The sequence below is a fragment of the Carassius auratus genome, chromosome 36 (assembly GCF_003368295.1).
Source record: "Carassius auratus strain Wakin chromosome 36, ASM336829v1, whole genome shotgun sequence".
NCBI lineage: Eukaryota > Metazoa > Chordata > Actinopteri > Cypriniformes > Cyprinidae > Carassius > Carassius auratus.
The window spans coordinates 1,136,607-1,153,190 of NC_039278.1; the positions used below are offsets into that span (position 1 = coordinate 1,136,607).

Genomic DNA, 16,584 nt, shown 5'->3' on the forward strand with positions numbered 1-16,584 from the left:
ATAACTATATCACTGTCAATAATACTGTGTGTGACTCATGAGAAGATGTGGACATTAGTTTTGCTGAAGTGTGACCAGAGGTTGATGCTTTTCTGCCCTTTCAGAATCTCATTTACTGTACGTTCATCACAGTTTTGAGTTGGGCAGAGAATGAAGACATGCAGGTGTGAAACATGATGATTTTTGAGTGAGTGGTGTGTGGATGTGGTGAGCAGTTCATGTCTGTCCTCTGGAAGATCTCCAGCTCTTGATGGATGCAGTAACAGATTTAAATGCCCCTTTCAGCCGTTTGCCCAGCACCATGTGATCAGGTTCAGCTCGCAGACGAATGTCATATTTGTCCTTTTCAGTGGAAAGAGTGAGCTGGCGGACATTCAACTCTTGATGAAGAAGAAAAAAAAATCATTGAGATTGACACAACAAGATGTCAATCATTCTACTGCTACAAGAATGACTTTTCATCATTGAACTCAGACTCACAGTACAGGAGAGAACCTGCTCATCCTCACGTTGTCTGAGACTAGGATGAGCTTGTTGGTCTTACAGTGGGAGGCTGTTCATTAAATCAGGTGTTTCTCACATTGTGAGAGCAGAATAAAAAGAAGCTAATCTGAATAAAACATGGCACCTAATGAAGCTCACTGAGAGCATGCTTTATTCCACCTGACAAGAAGCGCTTTCAGCTCTCCGTCTCACCAACAAATTAATCAGTTTCAGAGCATGATGTCATGAAGAACCTGCAGAAAGTGTGTAAAACACTAGACGCAAAACTACATATATGTAAGAGACAAAACCCAGATAATGGAAGAAGAAAACGCTTACACACTGATGTACATACATCAGTAAACGTCTCAGTTTCAGATGGATATGAATGCATCTGAAAAACGTGCAGTTTCATCATCTGCTCTGAATGACTTTCTCATGAATATATTTGTGAGTCGAGCGGGTCATGGTGGACGCTGAAGCTGGTGCTCTGATCAATGGCAGGCAACATGGCTTTCTCCACTGGGGCATTTATCAATCGAGCGTAGCAGACACAGAGAGGCCCAGCCCACCCATAAACCCCTGCAGCAGGGGCTGGAGATGAAGGACACAGGTTCACCGCATGACCCGTTCACAGTGACAGACGTTTGTGCTCAGATTAACACACCACCCGGAGCTCCAGGCCAGCAGGGGGAGCTGTAGAGTGGAACAAACAGTGCTGGACTTCTTGTTCTAATAATACAGCAACATAATATGTATTAGCGCAGCACGCCTCCATCATGAATGATCCAAGGAAAGTGTGCAACATTTCTACACTTCAATCTAGGTTTTGCTGCAGTGTATCATACGCCTCCAGTGTAGAGATATGCGAAATGCAAAAGAGTGGTTGGGTACTTCCATTATATATTTTTTGCATATTATCTCTAAATGCATTCCGTAAATTGTGTGAATGATACATTTAGGCCAGATTCATTGCAGCTGATTCTTCAACATTTGACACTTTCATGTTCCAGGTCTTGGTTTTCATTTCTAAGTGCTAAATACAGCCAAAACTCAGCATGTGGGGGAAATGAAAGTGTGAATATGAAGAAATCTTCACTGCAGACTGCACTGAAAGCAGACAATGCTGGCTCTCCTCATGTTTTGAGTTCCCCTGCCACGCTTCAGAAGAGACCTGATAAATATGCATGAGGCGACATTAGCATAATGAGCTGCCTCTGAATAAAGAGAATAACCACGGCACGTCTTTTTAATTACAGTTTCACCAGTAAAAAAACTAATCTGCAACGCTTTTATGACTAGTATTGTGAATAAATCAGAATATACTGCAAATAATTATCAGATTGTATCTGTAAATAATTTACTTCTAGTTCCAGTCTTGCTCTTACTACTCAAAAAGCAATTACAGATATCAGTAGCTTTACTTTGACAAGTCACAACTGAATTATGCCCAGTTATATGATGCACAATCTAACCATATATATAATTAAAACTGGATTACATCCAAGTTCTTTGTGGATATCTGTAACTAAACATACCCGAATGTGATTTGTAGAAATGGAGCAGATAATTTATTTTATTTAATTCAGAGAGTCCACTGCATAGATCTGAAATTTATGAACCAGCTGAGGGATACGAATATGGGTTTCAGTAGAAAAGGTATAGATATCTTAAATAGGAATTATTCGTAGTCTGAATTTAAACACAGATATATCGGAAACTGTAGTTTGAACAAGTCAAAACTAAATTAGGACTAGTAATGCTGAGAGAATTACTGGAGTCAGAGGAACATGTCATCATGACATCACAGGAATATTAAAACAGAAAGAGATAAAAATATCAATGTAAATATATATAAATGCTTTTTTTTTAATGTAGGCTGATAATGATATACGACATGATATTAATCATTATAAAAATTATTCTAACAAATTCCATAGCGCCTGAAGTGTCTCTGCAGGAAATAATGCATTATTTATCATCTTCAGTATATCTGCAAAATGTTTTTACTGCTTCGATAATGATAACATTAAAATTACAATTTAATGGCCGATACCGATAAGGTGGCCGATATATTGTGCTTCCCAAATATAAATATAAGTTTTGTTTTTACTGTAGGCTGATAATGATATATGTCATGATATGAATCATTTTAAAAATCATTAACAAATCCCATGGCATAGATGCCATAATACTATAAAACTGCAGAACCAACCTCTTTGACTGATGTTTTCTGCCTCCCAGGGAAAGAGCGATCAGATAAATGAGGATACGTCACAGGAAGCGTGTGTGCTTGTGAAATCCTTACCTCCAGGATGTACTTCTACAGGGATTGGATCTCTCTGAGCACCTGATGGATCACCAGCACTCCTTCAGCAGATACTGAAACAGATCCCTGTGTCAGCGAGAGACAGCGTCTGCTGCATCATGACGATGGTCTCTCACCTTGACGGGCAATGTCTTCCTGTCTCTGATCACACGGCCCTGCTCGATTACCCACGACATCTTAGACACGGCGCTCTCGATGTGCTTGTCAATCAGAGACTCCCTGACAAACACACACACACACACACACACACACAAAATCTGCCATTATGATTTATATGTTGTTAAAATAATAATAAAGAAGCATTTTAATGACCAAAACACAGGTACAAACTACGCTAACAACAATCCCGTTTCTTGGTTCCAGTGCTCAATGCACCAGCAAATGCAGTACTTAGGAATATAGGAAGAAAGTCCAAACTACTGAAAAGGAAGATGTTCGATCAGTAAATGGGGCTCATGTCCTCTGGATGGCCTCCTTGTCTCTGACGGCAGGACACTGCTGTGAGAAACATCACTACGCACAGAGCACAGTAATGAGGGACATTACATGAATTCATAAACACTGCAGAGACAGACTGAGGGATGCAGGACTGTGCTGGACGGCTCTCAAACCAGAGAGACTTGGACCTCTGGACAGAGGACCTCATGCTCTTCTCCAGGGTTTCTTTGCTTTCCTTCAATCTTAAAGCTTTCACTCTCCAACATCTTTCATCATCTGCTTGAGCAATAACTGTACAGCAAGTCTACTGTGAGGTTTTATGAAGATTCATTTAGACATTAAATACTCAAAATCAGAGAAGAGGAAAATGGGGCATTGACTGTCTCACACCCTGCTTATCTATCAAATGATTTTTCTAACTACCTTTTGGGTCAGTAATTAATTATTGTAATACATGAGCTCTACTGATGCCCTGCCTACATAATTATGAAAGGATGGCCAGCTCTACAGTTATTACACTGCAAAATCATCCACTTCATCTGTAATTTTCTAAGAATAAATAAAGATCCTTAAAATAAAGATGCATTTGCCAAGCATAATTACACATAAAACATACAAGAGTTTACTTCATTGAAAGGTTTCATTATGACACTTTCAGTGGAACACAAAATAAGTTTTGCATTTCATGTAAAGGACTGTTTTCTAACAAGAAAATTATAATGTGCACGAATCAGTGGTTTTAGTCATATTAATTTTATTAGTGCACCATAATTCTTCCTTCAGCATTGCCACACTTGTATCATTTCATCGCGGTCTTCTGAGAATGACCACATTCCTTCTCTTCTCTACATCTGAAGTAGAGAAGGAGCTGCGAGCGCTGGCGTGACTCACCATTAGTCTCCATCACATGGAGAAGAGCAGGCTGAAGAGGTCTCCAGGGCTCGCATGCAGTCTTCAGTACCACTGTCACCCTGAACACACACACACAGAGAGAGAGAGAGAGGCTAACAGCAGCAAGCACATAACACACAACAAGCTGCCTCTACAGCACACTGTCACAACACCGCACCATGTTTGGGCCTGCAGGTCCAGCTCTGAGCTGAGACTCGTGTTGAGAGCACAATATACAGAGAAACTCCATATGCGTGAGAGCTGAATATGCATAAAATGAGCAGGATAAGATGAAACCACTAATAAAGCTCAACTTTGATGATGATCATCCAGATTTAATGCAAATAATTCATCAGTGATATGCAGCTTCCTCAATATTAGAGAATGCAGACGGGCTTATGACAAACACCTGGGGCACACCTAATTTTTTAAAACAAGCATTTCTTGTCAGAACAAGTGAGTGAAACAAAGTGACGAGAAACAATGGGATTTAAAAAAAGAGTACTTTACATTAATAACCATCTCTATGACCATTTATCAATGCCTACGTTTATACAAAATACATATAAAATTTAGTTCACAACCTCCGAATGTCTTGCAGGTCAAGAGGGTTGAATAAGATTAATTGAAATATTTTAGCTGCTCTAATATTCCCTAATACATTGTACCTTTACACATATTTCACCGTATTTTTCGGACTATAAGTCACACCTGAGTATAAGTCGCATCAGTCCAAAAATACATCATGATGAGGAAAAAAACATATATAAGTCACACTGGACTATAAGTGTCATGATTCTGCCTTCATGTCCTGACTTTTCTCTAGTCTTGAGGCAGGATCATGACAGAGCCGTGTTTTGTGTACAAGCACATGGCCTTGTCTTTGGGCCATGTGCTTGTGTTGTCTCGTCCCCTTGCCCCGCCTCCTTGTTATCCTAGTTTTGTCGTGATTGCCTTACCTGTGCTGTTTTCCTATTTATATCCCCTAGTGTGCTCTGTCTTTTGTCGGTTCATTGTTTCTACATATGTGTTCCTTAATGTTAGCTCGTGAGATATGGTATCATTGTCACCCCTTCAATAAATCGTTGTTTTACCCGTGAGTGTTTGTTGGTAGTTAGTGCTCTAGTGTTTAGAGTCTTTGTTTTATCGTGTCAACCCAGTCCTGTTAAGTTATATTGTCTCTGCCCTAGTCGTTGTTTTCCCCCTCGTGGGTTTTGTTTTCCCCTTTTGTGTATAATAAATCCTGTGTTTTGTGCATTCCTGTCTGCATTTGAGTTCATCCCTACCCTCCACATAACAGAATGAACCGACCAGCCAAGAACTCAGCAGACAGGTGGCCCTCCGAGCTTTAGCAACAGTTGGAGTTCCGGAGGCAATGCTGGATGTCATCCCCCACCGACAAGAAGAGGGTCACCCTCCCATACTCGTCCGAGGGTGAGTGGGTCCTTAAGAACTGTGCCTGGCTATTGCAGAGTTTCTCCCAGGAGGAGCCGCTGGTTTCCCCCTCAAGGTCCCCACCATCTGCCCAGCTGCCAGTGATCCCATAGGTTCGTCTCCTGGCCGTTACAACACTGGAGGATCAGGCAAATCCCTCCCCGAATCCTGAGGTGCCTCCCACACCCATCAGTCTCCCCAAGAAGCGAGGGAGACGGTTCTCGTGGGAGTCTGCTTTGGAGTCCACAGCGACGGAGTCAGCCCTGCCAGAGACCGAACTTCCTCAACCAGTCTCAGACCCAGCTGTGATCTCTGCACTGCGGCCAAGGAGGAAGAGGAGGAAGAAGGGGTCTTCTGGTCCTGCGTCTCTGTCTCCTCCTGAGTCGGCCATGCCTCCCGAGCCAGCAGCAGTGAGCGCTGGCATCCCCGAGCCAGCAGCAGAGAACCTTGACCCCGAAACGGCTACTGAGAGAACTGTATCCAAGTCCGCAGTCGTGAGGGCTAAGGAGAGAGCCGCGGGAGTTCATCCCTACCCTCCACATAACAATAAGTCGCATTTATTTAGAACCAAGCACAAAGAGAAAACATTACCGTCTCCAGCCGCGAGATGGCGCTCTCTCGCGGCTGGAGACGGTAATGTTTTCTCTTGGTTCATTTCTCTCGGTTTATGACAAATTAATTTTGATAAATATGTCGCACCTGACTATAAGTCGCAGGACCAGCCAAACTTTGAAAAAAAAGTGCAACTTATAGTCCAGAAAATACGGTACTGTCTATAATAGTGCAATGGAGCTAAAGAAGGCCCATAGGTTATTCTATGCAATAACACCACAACACTTTCTTCATAAAACCGTTTTACATAACAGTGCAAGAATTGATTTGTTGTGGCAGATGTGCAAAATATAAACTGTGGTGAAAATAAAGGTCATTTATATTTGTCAAACATACCATAATTGCCACTTTAAGATGTGCACTGTTCGTCATTAGCAACTGTAATGACCCAGGAAAAAAGAAAAGAAAAAAAAAAAACATGCCTTTGGCCTGAAATTGTGCCTCTTCTCACACCAGATAAAACTCGCATCGATTTCTTATACATTGTGTCCTGATATGAACTCATGAATTCAGATTTAGCCTAAATTTCACAGTGCATTTAGCACAATATGAATAAATTACATTTAGGGATGAGATATGTTTTTATAAAGTTATAGATCTGTCAGTAAGGCCTTTATAATGGTTCTCAGTGTGGGTCCCTGAAGGATTACAAGCAGAAGCATATCGCTGTTGAAATGTGTCACATGAGCAGGATATTTTCGACAGGTTTGGTGAGATTGACCTGATGTTCGTGACTGTGTATGAATCATATCTTGCCCACCTTCAGTCGCCTGCGGTTCATCCGCACATACCAGTAGGTGAGCATATCCACTCATTTGACAAGCTTGGGAACCACCGTATAGAGTCTGTAGACTGAAAAACAGATCTATTTCTGAATACGACGCGTCATATGACCTGCAGCATGCCTGACCTTGATAAAGACATCAATTTCATGGTAAAGTTTTGGAAAGTAGCACTCAAGAAGAAAGTAATTCAGAGTAGTAAGGAAGGATGACTCTTGGGCTCTGCTCACCTTGGGCTGCTAAACTCAAGACACATGAGAGGATGTGAGCGGGAGGCTTTTTGACAGATGAACCCCTATGAGTCTTACTCTTTACTCTGTGCAAGCCAGTGGTATAATATTAAAAGGTTTTAAAATATGAATTAGACAAAATGCTTTTGCATTAATACTTACCAAGGAAAAATGCATTTGATTAATTTAAAATAACTTTTCTTTTTTAATATATTTTAAATGTGATTATTATAATTTTTTATCCTGTATCCTGAAGTCAAATCTGAACAGAAATCATTCTAATATGCTTATTTGTGCTGCTTAGTATTTTGTGAAAACTATTATACATTTTATTTTTCAGGATTCTTTAATGAATAGAAATTAAAAAAAGAAAAGAAAAAGAAAATAGCATTTAATTGAAAACTTTACTTTGTAACATTAAAATGTATTTGCTGTCACTTTTCACTAGTCACTATTCCTGATGAATAATAGAATTGAATTAGCAACATCAACAAAAATAATAATAATAATTAAAACACAGTGACCTCAAACATGGGACGGTAAACTGCATACAAATGCAGTTTGGATCAAGTTTGTAAATGACAGATTTCATGTGTTTTTGCTGCTGTGGACTAAATGAAATGTGCTGTGCTGACTGATTGCAGTCTTGCTGTTGAAGAGCTTCAGTCAGATCATGTACCTTCTGCAGTCTCTGGATGTTCTGCAGCAGGAAGCAGTAGGTGTTGTACCAGGGCAGGAAGACGTCTCTGAGCACTTCTCGCACCCCCTCTTCTTTGAAGCGCAGGTCCTCAGCACGAACCTCGGGGGAGTCGATCAGATACAGTCTGGATGGACAAAAACGATGAAATCAGAGCTGAATGAACATTTCCTCTGACTGAAGAGCATAGCCCGAACCCAAATAACTCCCCCTATCCCTAATTTGGGGTAAATAGATTAGAAGTGACAAGTGAGGAGTTGGGGTGGAGGAGGGATGCCGAAAAACTGTCGTGGGACAGGAAGTAGGAAGACTGGATATGTATATATACGCTTGTGTGCTATTTAAGATGATTAGCTAAACGAGATGCACCTGTGCCAAATTGGATGATTATCTGATCGTGCTTCTCCCGAACTTTGTCAATAAAACCACATTTCACGAGTTCACGCTTACATCTAATCTGAAGGCAAATAGTAGGCATATTTTGGCATGCTGTCCTGGGGGAGGGGTCCAGGCCCGGAGCATAGCCCGAAGTAAAATAACTCCCCAAAAGAAGCTTAAAGCCATAGGACAGCAGTCAGAGAGCTAAAATTTAGTTGCCCCCCAAAATATGCGTGTTGGGAACAGAATGCAGAGTGACCGGGAGAGCCCGTGCAGTCTTCGACGAGAGCTGCGGATCGCAACGTCTTATCAGCGAGCCCTCCGTGCCGCTTATGGGAGGAGCACAATGCCGGATATCAAGAAATGAGGGACTCTTGCTGCCTCCGAAGGGAGCTGCGGCTCTGCTGCACCGGAAGGGAGAGTCCATCTTGCAGCTGAGTACGAGGCACGGTTTGTTGCATCTGATGGAGGGCTCTCACTGCGACTGAAGGGAGCCAGTGGCTGTACCCCATCGGGAGGGAGATCCCTGGCCGCCATCGAGTATGCAACATAACTCGGACGGGGGGTTCACACTGCGACCGAAGGGAGCCGTGGGTCTGCTGCACCAGAAGGGAGAGCCCCGTCAGATGCTGAATAGTTAATGAGATTTGAGCCGCGGTTTGGCGCATCGGATGAAGGTCTCCTAATGCAACCGAAGGGAGCCAGCGGCTGTACCACATTGGGAGGGAGATCCCTAGCCATCGTTGAGCATGCAACATAACTCAGATGGGGGGTTCACACTGCGACTGAAGGGAGCCCTAGTCCGATGCTGAGGAGGCAAAGAGAAGTGACTGTTGGAGGGACTCCCGCTGCATCTGAAGGGAGCTGTGGCTCTGCTGCACCGGAAGTGCCGGTCCCCCATTGCGAGTTTATGGAGGCACGTTTTTTTTTTGCCTCGGAGGGTTCTCCCAGCCTCCGTAGGGGTTCGCAACTCTGCAGCAGGAGTGCTGCCCTGGAGGGGAGAGCCCTGATTGACGCTAACTGGAATACGACTGTTGGAGGGACTTTTGCTGCGTCCGAAGGGAGCTGCGGCTCTGCTGCACCAGAAAGGTGAGTCCCCCTTGCGATGCGAGGCATGGTTTGATGCGTCTGATGGAGGGCTCTCACTGCGACCGAAGGGAGCCAGCAGCTCTATTCCCCCGGGAGGGAGAACCCTGTCCGCCCTTGAGCATGCAACATAACTCAGACGGGGGGTTCAACCTGCGACCGAAGGGAGCCGTGGGTCTGCTGCACCGGTAGGGGAGCCCCGTCCAATGCAGAGTAGGCAAGAAGACGCAACAGATGGAGGGACAGTCGCTGCGTCCGAAGGGGGCTGCGGCTCTGCTACACCAGAAGGGAGAGTCCCCCTTGCGACTGGGTACGAGGCACGACTTTGATGCATCGGATGGAGGGCTGTCAGAACGACCGAAGGGGGCCTGTGGTTCTGCTGCACCGGGAGGCAGAACCCCGTCCGCCACTGAGCGCACAGCGCAACTCAATGACGGACTAAGGGCTCACGCTGTGACCGGAGGGAGCCACTGCCCTGCTGAACCGGAAGGGAGAGCCCTGTCCGATCCTGAATGGCAAGGAGATTGTAACGACGGCTGGAAGGCCTTTACTTTGGCCGAAGAAACGATAATTGACTGAGTTGGGAAGGAGAGGCTTCAAAATATATATTTATATTTATTTATTTATAATATTTTTTTAATAATTATTATTTTTTTATTTATATCTATATAATATATTTTATAATACTATATATATATATATATATATATATATATATATATATATATATAAATAGAACTGAATATATGTATTTATTTATATTTATTTATTTATTTATTTATTTATTTTTATTTATTTATTTATTTATTTACATTTATTTTTTTATTTATCTATCAGCTGATCAGGGCTGCATGGGCTGCCTTTATGTGGCTTTGATTGTACCTGATGTAACTTTTGAAAGCTTCTGATGACCAACGACCCAGAGCCTGTATCTGATTTTGGGAGAGTCCTTTCTGAGCTGCTGTAGTTGCCGCCCCAATGCGGAATGAGTGGCTGGAAAAATTTTCTGCATGAAAGCCTGATTGCGTAAGGATGAGCTTTAAATGTGTTTGGAACCAAAAACGTGTAACAGGATGGTTGGAGTTGTCGACAAAGAGAGGGTCCAGTGCGGATTTAGATTGGGCGTTCCTGGACTGGATATAAGAGACGAGAGCCTGATAAGGTTGAATTGGAGATGGGAGATTGAAAATGTATATGTAGTGGCCTTTCCTTTCTTGGTCCTTCTTACTATGTTTAATGGAGTAAGCGATGGTTTCGTTATCCAGTATGCACAAATCAGAGATTGTCGGGTGGAGTTTGGGGTTGAATTTCGAGGTAATTGCAATTTCTGAGCATCTCAGAAAACCGAAAAAAGCCTATAGGAACATGGCATCTAGGGTACGAGCGGTATGGATCTAATGATACCATGTGTGGAGATTTTGGATGCAGTTTGTGAGGATGTCCAGAGTTATGGGTTGTCTGGAATCCAGGTTTGATGGGCGAGCTCTCTGAATTCTTTTGATTAGAAGAGAAGTTTGCGAATTGTTTTTCTCGGAGGAGGGGAAGCCTTGGATTAGTTTATGAAAAAATTTAACGCCACTTAAGTTACCTTTAATAGAACCTGCCTGGAGGTACTTAGTGGTACTGAGGAAGGAAATAAATGAAGTAATTGAGAGGAGAGAAAAATCGGGGAATGGCAAGTGATAGGAGAGGTGAAAAGATTTGAAACATCTCCACGCTGTAAGATACGACTGAATGGTTCTGGGAGAAACTGCATGTAGTATAGAGTAAAGGCTGCGACGACTAGGGGGTAAAGTTCGAACAGTGCGGAGGATTGGGGAGACTCGAGCATCTGGGGGGGCCACGGAGATGCGAACCAATGGCCTTGATAAAAAACCCCGAAACCGACGGATGGGGTTGCGTCGGTAAATAATTGGATGTCGTCGGGGAGAGACACCAAATCGCTGTAGAAAAATGTTAAGCCGTTCCATTGTCTGAGGAAGGTGATCCATAAACTGAGTTCATTGCAACATGCCTGGTTTATGATAATTTGATCATCTAAGGCATGCACGGAGGATGCGAGTGCGAGAAAATGAGAGATGAAAGGGCGGCCTTGCGGGATTATGCGCATTGCAAAGTTAAGATGCCCGAGCAAAGAAAGGAGATCACGCTTTGAACAACTTTTGCACTCTGCCAAGGAAGAAGCCACTAAAATTATTCTGTCGATTTTTTCCTTTGGCAGAGAGGCCTGGAATTTGATTGAATCCAGGTTGATACCTAAGAATTCAATAAAATGGGTTGGTCCCAAGGATTTCTCGTGCGCAATGGGGATTCCTAGCTCTGAGAAAACCCTGTGGACTGTTGTGATATTTTCGGCTGGAATTGCATCGGGAGGTGAGACGATAAGAAAGTCGTTGAGCAGGTGGATTAGGTGAGGAATTTAACAGTTATTAGAAAGAATCCAGCAGATTGCCTCTGATAACATATCGAAAATGTTTGGGCTGCTTTTACATCCGAAAGTAAGGATAGTCATCACTTTGAAAGCATAAGTGATGTCTACTTTAGCCAGCCATGCACCAAGACCTACATTTTTTATCATGGTGATCGCTTGATCTATGTCATGGTAGTGCAGAGAATATTCTTCGAGGGGTATGAGGCTATTTATGCTGGGAAATGGGGAATTACGTGGGGCTGAGAGATCGATAATCAGTCTCTTTTTTTCTTCAAATTCTTTGAAGGGGGGGGGGCATCGAAGGGCCCGATCTAAAGCCTGACTCAACTTCTTTTTTGATTAATTTATCTATTGTATCTGGTACTGCGAGTACGGATTGAAGATTTTTGCTAATAATGTTCTGTGAGATTGGGCATGTAGTGCCGGGATTAAGTCCCTGTTTGAGGCCAGATAGAAGAAAATTGGTAAATTTTTTGTCTGGGTGGTGTGAAAGTTCAGAGGAAAGATGAGAAATATTAATCGGAGTTGGTAAGTAGTTTCTAGATTTTTTATTGGTAGCTTTCATGACTGGGCATACTGTACGAGCGTGAGCTCCACCACAGTAATTACAGACATGGAGAAACTTGCATTGCTGTCTAACGCAATTTCCTCTGTTGAAATTACCGCAGACCTGTTGGTTACCCGTGGCTGAGAAGGATTCTCTATTTGATGCTGGATGGGTGGTAGCCGGACATGGAACTTAGCTGGTTGACTTGATTTGCGTCGGTTCTGGGCAGGGAATAATAGTTGGATTCATTTGAGGGCATGAGATGGTCGAGTGAGCAATTGACCTGCAGACTGCCATAGGGGCATTGATTCCACTGGGCTACACGTACTGCACATTTGGCTGAAAATATCTTGTTGTAAGTATAAAAATGGGTTCCGCCATAAGACAGCGCGAGTTCCGCGACTATAGCCAGATAGTCATTGAGTTTGCGCCGTCTATAGGGAAAAGCAGAGCAGATTACCTTCGTATAACGGCTAAATGCGATCGTGAATTCGGAAAAAGAAAGGGGGCGAGATGAACTGGGAGTCGAATTTTTTTAAGTTACTGAGAAATCTCCGCGTAGAAACCATTTGCGTAGGCATCCTCACGCACAGATTATCCCCTGGAGCTGGGGTCGGCCCGTAGGAAAAAGGATAGAGGGAGAAAGGAGGAAATGAGGGAGGGGTTGTACCCGTTTGCGGAGGCATCCTCACGCATGAATTGAACCCCGGCGCTTGGGGAAGCCCATAAGGAGAGGAAGAGGAAGATGGAAAGGAGGAAGGAGGCCAGCCTGCTTGTGTTGCTAGCTGAGGATTCCCAGCTTGGGTGTCTGCAACTGGGGCTGCTGGCCATTGGTGGGGAAAGAAAAAGTGGAGGGGTAAAAGGAAGGAGGCTGAGCTTGAGCGGCTAGCGGAGGCAGCCTTGCGCTAGTCTTTGCAGCCGAAGGTAAAGTAGAAAGCAGTGGAGGTTGGAAATTTGCGCCCTTGGGCACTGTTGCATGAGGCGAGGCAGCTGAAGGAGCTGCAGAGATAGGTTGTGAAGAGGGAGGCAGTGCGATGGGAGGAGCGGCCGAATTTGGGCGTGGCCCCGATCTGCTGATGATCTGCTATGTCCTGACGCTTGAGGGGAGCCGGAACTTGAGCTGGAAGAAGATGACATTTGTGAGACACGTTGTATAGACCTGTGGGCTTTGGTTACCTTTTTGGAGGTAGGTGAATTATTTCCCAGTGTGCTATAAAGCTCACAGAGTTGAGCTTTGCTCATGTTACGAGAAAACCTAACATCTGAATTTGACAGCGCTTGTCTTAATCCTGCAACAGTCCATTTTCCAATGGGTGGGATGGATGGTGAAGCCTATGCATGTGATGTTGATGGTGATTGGGTTGGCTGTCTCGATGGTGGAGGTGAACGGAGACTTCGAGGCTTAGGTGTGTGCGTATAAGGCCTAGTTTGTCTTCGCCCACACGCTGAGGCCTCGGGCTCGGCGCTGCATCCGGGTTGAGAAGGAGGTGCCATGGGGCCAGCAGAGGAAGCTGCTTTAGAGCCGGTGGTTTGCTGGGGAGCTTCTAGCTTGTTGTCTGAAGGGAAAAGTTCGAGTTCCGACATCTGGCAGACGAGTGGATGCCGAAAAACTGTCGTGGGATAGGAGGTAGGAGGACTGGATATATATACGCTTGTGTGCCATTTAAAATGATTAGCTAAACGAGATGCACCTGTGCCAAATTGGATTATTATCTGATCGTGCTTGTCCCAAACTTTGTTAATAAAACCACATTTATAAAAGAAGTATGTGATCAAGTCTGAGGTGTCAATCTTCAAGCATTTCATTGGTCATAACCACAGACTGTAGAAGAAGGTGATGTCTAATGTTTGGCAATGAAATATAATCATGTAATAGCTTTATTTTAAATATCACTTTTGTAAAAAAATAATTATAGAATATTCTATATATTTATAGAATACGTGGTGTTTCTGTTCAGTTCGAACTCTGGCCTGTTGCTCCATTTTTATTATATCACTTATATTCAATAATGCATATATCATATTTGCTTAATAATAATAATAATAATAACAACAACAACAACAACAACTACTGTATATTTATTTATTCACTTGTCACTTACAAATCAATCATATCCCACTGTTGTTTCACTTTGTGGAAAAATGCATTAGCATTAACAACATGAAAAAAATTGAATTTAACTTTATATGAATTTGAAAGGAATGTGTCACTGGTATAGAAACTGCTGTCACTGGTCACTAGACTTATCCAACAAAATCAAGAGCCATTACCAGCTTGGAGTGGTGTAGAACAAATGATGTTTACTGATGTGAGATTGGTCTACATGCTAATTTCATGCTAAAATATGTAGATGCTGCAGACTCTATCTGTACGAGATCTGCAAGTCCACAACGCATAAGGATCCGTGACTGATTTTTGATCCACAGCACAGCAGTGCTCTTCACCAGACGCACAATATTTCAAAAGTTTCAGGGTAATTTGGCATGTGGGTAAACAACACGTGAACTGAGCTCAGTCCTGGCTTGAGGATCTATCTGGCTGATAGAGCCACAATCACCATATCTTTCAGTATCTTTCTCTGTAGCTAGTGGAAGTGTCATTACACTGTAGTCTGGTTTTAATGTGCAGCATGAGCACCGAGCTCCACAGGATCACTTTATTTAGACATATTGTGTCTGATATATGTGTGCCTCAGGTTTGGTCATGTAAGCTTGGTTTGGTAGCAAGTCTTTGCACATTTGACATGGTGACAGATTAGCAAAATACTGAATCACTGACACTCGTCTATGACTTAGTGGCCAAAGTAAATCAACAATGCTGCAAAAATAAATATAGATATTCCCATCAAAATATTATATATATTTTTTTTATATGTTTTTGAAAGAAGTTTCATCTGCTCATCAAGCCTGCATTTATTGCATTTATTAAAAATACAGAAAAAAAGACAGTAATATTGTGAAATATTATTACTACTTAAAATAATAGTTATATTATTAATAATTTATTCCTTTGATGCAAAGCTGAATTTCCAGCTTCATTTCTCCAGCCTTCAGTGTCACATGTAACATCCAGTCTATCACATGATCATTTAGAAATCATTCTAATATTATAATATTCTATATTTATTATGAGTGTTGGAAACAGTTCTGCTGTCTAATATATTTGATGAATAAAAGATTAAAAAGAACTGCATTTATTCAAAATAAATTTTTTGTCTAATAATATATATTCTAATAATATATTTTCTTTCACTTTTTATCAATTTAACACATCCTTGCTGAATAAAAGTATTGATATTATTTTAAAAAAAGAAAGAAAAAAAATGACTGACCCCAAATTACTGACCAGTAGTGTATATTCTTATTACAAAATATTGATATTTTAAAAACATAACTTCTTTTTTTTTTTTTACTTTTTATTCATCAAAGTATCCTAAAAAATTATCACATGTTCTGAAAAAATATTAAGCAGCAGAACTGTTTCCAAATTTGATAATGAATCATCATATTAGAATTATTTCTAAAGGATCATGTGATAATGATCCTAAAAATTCAGCTTTGCATCATAGAAATAAATGATAATTTAAAGTATAATACATTTTAAAACAATTATTTTAAATTGTAATAATATATCACAATATTACATTTTTGATCAAATAAATTCAGGCTTGATGAGCAGAAGAAACTTTCAAAAACATTAAAAATAGTAATGTTTCCAAACTTTTGGTCTGTACTTTATATATGGTAAATATTCAATACACCACCCTTCCCAATCAGGAAGGAAGAAGCTAAAAGTCCCTGTCATATCATATGGGAGTGTTTCATGTGCATGGCTCCATATGGATGGACATAAATATCTTATCATTCATTACCCTTATGCTCGTGTCACAAATGTGCTTCAGGGGACTTCAATGGTTCACAGATTAGTATCTGTAGATACTGTGAGGGGGATCCTGTGAGTGTGATTATATTTTATGTGTGTGTGCAGTGCATCTGTGTGGTTTGCTCACCGGAGCACATCGGCGCCGTAGTTGTGAACAATCAGGCCGGGGTTGGGGTAATTCTTCTTCCGCTTGCTCATTTTCTGTCCGTCGCTGCACACAACACACACATGCACACAGATATTGGCAGAGTTTCTGGGTCAGTGTGGATGGGCCTGTACAGGCCAAACAAGTGCACAGGCAAGCGTACACACTGACGCACACACATGCACGCGTGCGCACAGACACACACACAAACACACAGA

At 42.2% G+C, this 16,584-nt stretch overlaps 1 pseudogene; it reads right to left on the reverse strand.

Moving 5' to 3' along the window:
• Nucleotides 1–216: 216 nt before the first annotated feature.
• The window catches only part of LOC113055615 (isoleucine--tRNA ligase, cytoplasmic-like), a 72,774-nt pseudogene continuing 56,406 nt past the window's right edge, over nt 217–16,584 (reverse strand).